Here is a 5,612-nt window from a genome sequence, read left to right as displayed (position 1 = left end):
GGGCCCATTGCACTACAGGGCTCTTCAGAGGTTGAAGGCTCGACATCTTCAGCGAGGTCTGACCTACTCGGAGCTCATCTCACTATCGGAGGAGGCCCGGACCGAGCTTCAGTGGTGGATTGGAGATGGCTGAGTGCCCAATGACTCATACTCGGGACCCTGATAAAACAAAGGACACATTTAAACTCAGTATTTTTATTATTCAAAGTCATTATGCCATTGCACTTAAACACTGCAAAACACAGCAAACCATATTAGCACACAACACTGCAACACTAAAACACTACTTTCCACTACACAGACGCCTTCAAGGGCGGATATAGCGTTTGTAACACTGGGACTCCCAGCGTCCCACTTTTTTCACACCTTCAGGTTCCATGCCTGATTTAAATGCAGTGGTGGCTGCCCCAACCCTGAATGAGTGGCTGGAATATTTTTTATCTGTCTGCAGGAGGCCGGCCCTGGACAAGCAAGCCCCCATTAAACGCTCCATCTGATATTTGGTTAGAGGCACCAGGTCGGCATGGATCAATAAATAACCAGGTGCCGCTGGGCGAAGTGGTACGTACTCACTGACTTTGGAAACCGGGCAGTATCTGGGGTCTCCCAACGGCATTAATACCACCTCCACACCCTTCCCTGCCTGGTCTGTTTTCGACCTCCTGAGGTGGATAGTCAACTTACCCTCCAACCCAATATCCCCAACAAGTTCCCTGAACTGTCTGTTTTGGACCGTGCCACTAACTCCCTAATGCGGAACGCTCCAAAAAACGCCAAGCAGAATGCAGCTGCAAAGAGGGATGCCTCCTAGGGCGAGTGGGTAACTCCTCCTAGGACGTCTAACATGGCCTGCAGTATGGTAAAGTCAATCGTCGACCTGCTGTCTGGAGCTCTGGGCTCCTCTCTGGCCCACCCTTTCAGGGCCGTCCTAATGATAAAGGACTTAGCTGGGTCCTGCCCTCCCCTCAACTTAACATCGTGGCTGACTGCCGCCAAATGTCCACAAACCCAGGAGTGGCTCTTCCCCTGTTTTTTGGCCCATACCACAAACGCCTGTACTTTGCCAACCATGGGTTGCCCAGACAGGCCCAAGGCATCTGCCACTTTGTTGAAGGAGACCAGCTGGGCCAGGTAGCGTTTCCTAGTACCTGGGGCCAAGGACCATTCCCCCAGTGCTCTCAACTGTTGTTCCACTCCAAGATCCTCCAGAGGGTTGCCGGGAAGGGGGTCATCTCCGCTCTCGCCTGCGGCCAGGCCTCCCGGAAACGGAGCCACTGAAAATGAGAGAGCGTCAGCTGCCACGTTCTTGACCCCCTCAATATGTCTAGCCCTACACTCCAAGTTGCAGCGCAAGCTCCCTCTGGCTAGTTCCCTGAGCAAGCAGAGCACCGGCGGGCACTTGGCTGTCTGCCCATTGATAGCCTGTACCACAGCCATGTTGTCAGACCAGAAAAGGACCTTTCCGTCTGACAGGATCTCTGGCCACAGGTGGAGTGCAATGACGATGGGGAACAGCTCCAGAACGGTGATCTTGGCAGTAAAGCCGCGCTTGCGCCAGGCGTTGGCCCATTCCTGTGCACACCATTCCTTGCCCAGGATTGCCCCAAAGCCCTCCCTCCCTGATGCCTCAGTGAAAAGGCTGAGCTCGGGACTGTCTGCCCAGGGAGCCCTCCAGATTACAGTCCCATTGAAATGAGACAGGAACTCCCCCCACATGGCCAGGTCCTTCTTCAGGCCTACTGCCAACTTAACAAGGTGGTGTTTCTTGGACACGTTTGCTGTGGCCCTGGCTAATCTTCTGGTGAACACCATCCCCACCGGAATGACTCTGGCTGCGAAGTTGAGCTTGCCCAAGAGGCTTTAGATGACACCCAGAGGAGCCTGGTCTTTCCCCAGCAGTGACTGGATGTCCTATCGCAGCACCTGCACCTTCTCAGCAGGGAGTCTAGACACGCCCATCACCGTGTCCAGTTCGATGCCCAAAAAAGTGAGAACCTGCGCAGGGCCTTCCGATTTACCAGGTGTTAACGGCACCCCAAGGTGTCGGGCCATGTCCTGAAAGCATTGTAGCCCCCTGCTGCACTCCTGCGTACCAGCACCCCCGATGAACAGGAAATCGTCAAGGTAGTGGGTCACCCCTTCCACGTTAAACCTTCCTGAGAGTGCCCACTGCAGGAATGAACTGAAGGCTTTAAAGTAGGCACAAGACACGTCACATCCCATGGGCATGCACCTGTCGTAAAAGAATTTCCCTTGCCACTTGAACCCAAGTAGGTGCTGGCTCTCAGGACTGGTAGTAGGCGGAATGCTGATTCGATGTCAGCCTTGGCCAACCATGCTCCCCTGCCCGCCCTCCTGACCATGTTCACCGCCATGTCAAGGGAACAGTACGAGACCGAGCAGGAACCCTCCTCGAGCCAGTAGTTCACAGAATCACCATCCGGGTAAGACAGGTGTTGAGTCAACCTGAAGGCCCCTGGCTCCTTCTTAGGAACCACACCCAAGAGAGAAACCACAAAGTTTGGGAGAGGAGGTTGCTGCAAAGGGCCCACCACCCTCCCCAGGGCCGCTTCCTTCTTAATCTTAGCCCCTACGACTTCGGGATGATCCCTGGTAGACCTAAGGTTCTCAGAATCCCTGCAAACCAGGGGCCCCTGATACGGAATTCTGAAGCCTTCCAAAAACCCATGCGCTAGTAACGTTCTGTCCATAGCATTTGGAAAATCCCGTAACAGAGGTAGCAAGTTGGAAATGACAATGGGGGGTGGACCTTTGTCCAGGCGCTCCCCAGCAGGGGCACCCGTGGGAGGACGTGCAGGGCTAGCCAGGGTGGAGGGAGGGGGGGACTTGGCCAGAGAAGGCCGGGCCGAGGGCCTACTTGTCATGTCTGGCAGGCACCGTAGGGGGCTCGCGCTTATCGCAAGAGGTGGCGGAGTGTGTGGAGCCACACTTGCTGCAGGTGTGGGAGAATCTACGGGCCTTACCCCAAGAGCATGCCCCCACGTTATACAGCCTGCACGTTCCATTAAAGACTCTTCTGGGTCCCTGCTTCTGCCCCCACCACGGCCTCCCCGAAAGGGGCTGCCTAAACTGACCCTTCTTGTCCTGCCTCTGGCCCTTGCTCGTCTTCCCCTTCTTATTGTTAGTGCTTGACTTCTCGCCTGCCTCAGCCCTGCCCTTGCCCATGTGCTGAACCCAAAGACGCACCTCCATCTGGTCCCACCCCAGTTCCGGGCATATGGCCATCTTTTTTCTAAACTCACAGTCGTCCTTGTACCAGCCCATCCCACCGTTTGTCTCCGCCTCATCAGTGATGATGCTGGCATATTGGAACAAACCAGGCCCTTGTTCGGGGTATTGCTCCATCACTACCGCTGCCAGGATGGCAAAGGCCTGCCCCCATGTCTTAATTGTTTTCTCCGGCCAGGCCTGGAAGCGCACCTTCTTGTCCTCTTCCTTGCCACCCATTCTCCTGCTGTCCACCCCTTCCGCCCCATGCATCAGCAGGGTAAAAATATCGATGAACTCCCTCCTCCAAATTCCTTCTTTAGCCGCAAGTGGCACCTCCCACGCTAAGGAGCACCGGCCTGACATCAGGAGGGCCAATGTGACTAGTGGCACAGGCGCAGGTAGCGCAGTGGGCATCGCTGCGGGAGGAGTGGGAGTACCTGCTGCTGGGGGCGCGAGTGGCGGGGTCGCGGCGGAGCAGTTACTAGGGGGGGTAGGATATTGCTGTGGCAGGCTGCCTAAATTGAGTGCGGTCCCCCCTGCCGCTTCGCCCCCTGTAAGGGTGATGTGTGTACTCCATATTTATTTATTTATTTAACTTATATGGCGCAACAGCTACCCAACAGGGTTTCCCGGTGCCTGGACGGAACTACTGAAAAGGAGAAAGCCTATTGATTAAAAAGCCAGGTCTTGAGGGCCCAACGGAAATGAGAATAGGACGGCTCTCTGCGTAGGGCAAGAGGGATGAGGTTCCAGAGAGAGGGGCCCAGGACAGAAAAGGATCTACCTCCCATTCTTGAAAGCTTAAACCTGGGAACGTGGAACTTTTCAAGTGAGGCAGAGCGAAGAGGACGGATTGGAACATATTGACAGACAAGATTCCGCAAATAATCAGGTGCTAGGCCCCATTTGATTTTGTGCATGAAGGAAAGGGCTTTAAACTCAATCCGTTTGTCGATACGAAGCCAATGACGATCCCGTAGATGGGGGGAGATAGGTGAGCATCGAGGGACTCCACATAGAAGTCGAGCAGCGGAGTTTTGCACAAGTTGTAGCCGACGGGATACTGCCTTATTTGCGCCCAAAAACAAAACGTTGCCGTAGTCCAAACGTGACGTAATGAGAGCATGGACTACGGTTTTTTGGGCGTCTTTAGGCAGCATCCAGATGATCTTGCGCAGCCACTTCAAGATGGTGAAGCATGTGCCTGAAATTTGATAGCTTGATGGTGCATTTTCAAAGAATCATCAATGATCAACAGGACGGGGGAGGGGGCCCAACTCATTCGGCCAGTGATGAGAACCCCAAAGATCCCTTTGTTTACCCAGAATAAGGACCTCTGTTTTGTTTGCATTTAGCTTGAGAAAGTTGTTAGTCATCCAAGCTGCAATTTGACGTAGGCCCGACTGGAGAACAGAAACAGAAGATGAAGGATCAGATTTGGAGAGGGAAAAGATGATCTGAGAATCATCGGCGTAGGAGAAAAAGGAAAGTCCTGCATTAACAGCAATGTCGGCAAGAGGCCTTACATACAGATTGAAGAGTAAAGGACTCAGAATGGAGCCCTGAGGGACTCCAAAAGAAGAAGGGGAGATGTTAGAACTATCAGATGCAGAAAACACTTGAAAAGTGCGATCAGTGAGAAAGGAAGAAAGCCAATCCAAAGCTGAACCGCAGATACCAAAGGATTCAAGAGTGTTAATAAGAATGGGGTGAGAAATGGTGTCAAAAGCCGCGCTCAGGTCTAACAATATGAGCGCGACTGTCTCACCAGAATCCAAAAGAAGGGGTAATCTTTCGGTCACGCCTAACAGTGTGGTTTCAGTCGAGAAGCCTGCACGAAAACCGGACTGAGAAGGGTGAAGAAGATTATTGGTATCCACAAATTTAACAAGGTGGGTGTGAATGTGTTTTTCTAAAAGCTTAGAGAAGATGGGAATCAGAGATATGGGGCGAAAGTTAGACAGGACTTTAGGGTCAGCAGCTGGCTTTTTTAGCAGAGGGACTACCATAGAGTGCTTCCAGATTGGAGGAACAATAGAAGAAGTAAGAGAGGAGTTGAGAACTTCCATGATAACCTGGAGGTGGACAGGGTCAAGTTGTTTCGAAATGGAGGCAGGAAGAGGGTCATTAGGAGAACCGGATTTAATAGAACCAAGGATGGAAGTAAAAGTTTCCAGTTTCAAAGAGGGCCAGCAGGACAATTTGGGAGGGACGCTGGAGTATTCTTCATGAGAAGCGTCGGCCAGAGTGGGAGGGGACGCAAGGCAATTAAGTGGTGAGTTTGCTATTTCTAAATGGATGAGTTCAATTTTTTCTAAGAAGAATTTAGCTAGATCATCACAAGATTTTTTGTTAAGAGGCAAAGGTTTAGCTATAGTCTG

The sequence above is a fragment of the Triturus cristatus genome, chromosome 9, assembly GCF_964204655.1.
Source record: "Triturus cristatus chromosome 9, aTriCri1.1, whole genome shotgun sequence".
Classification (NCBI taxonomy): Eukaryota; Metazoa; Chordata; class Amphibia; order Caudata; family Salamandridae; genus Triturus; species Triturus cristatus.
This window is presented reverse-complemented; position numbering follows the sequence as displayed.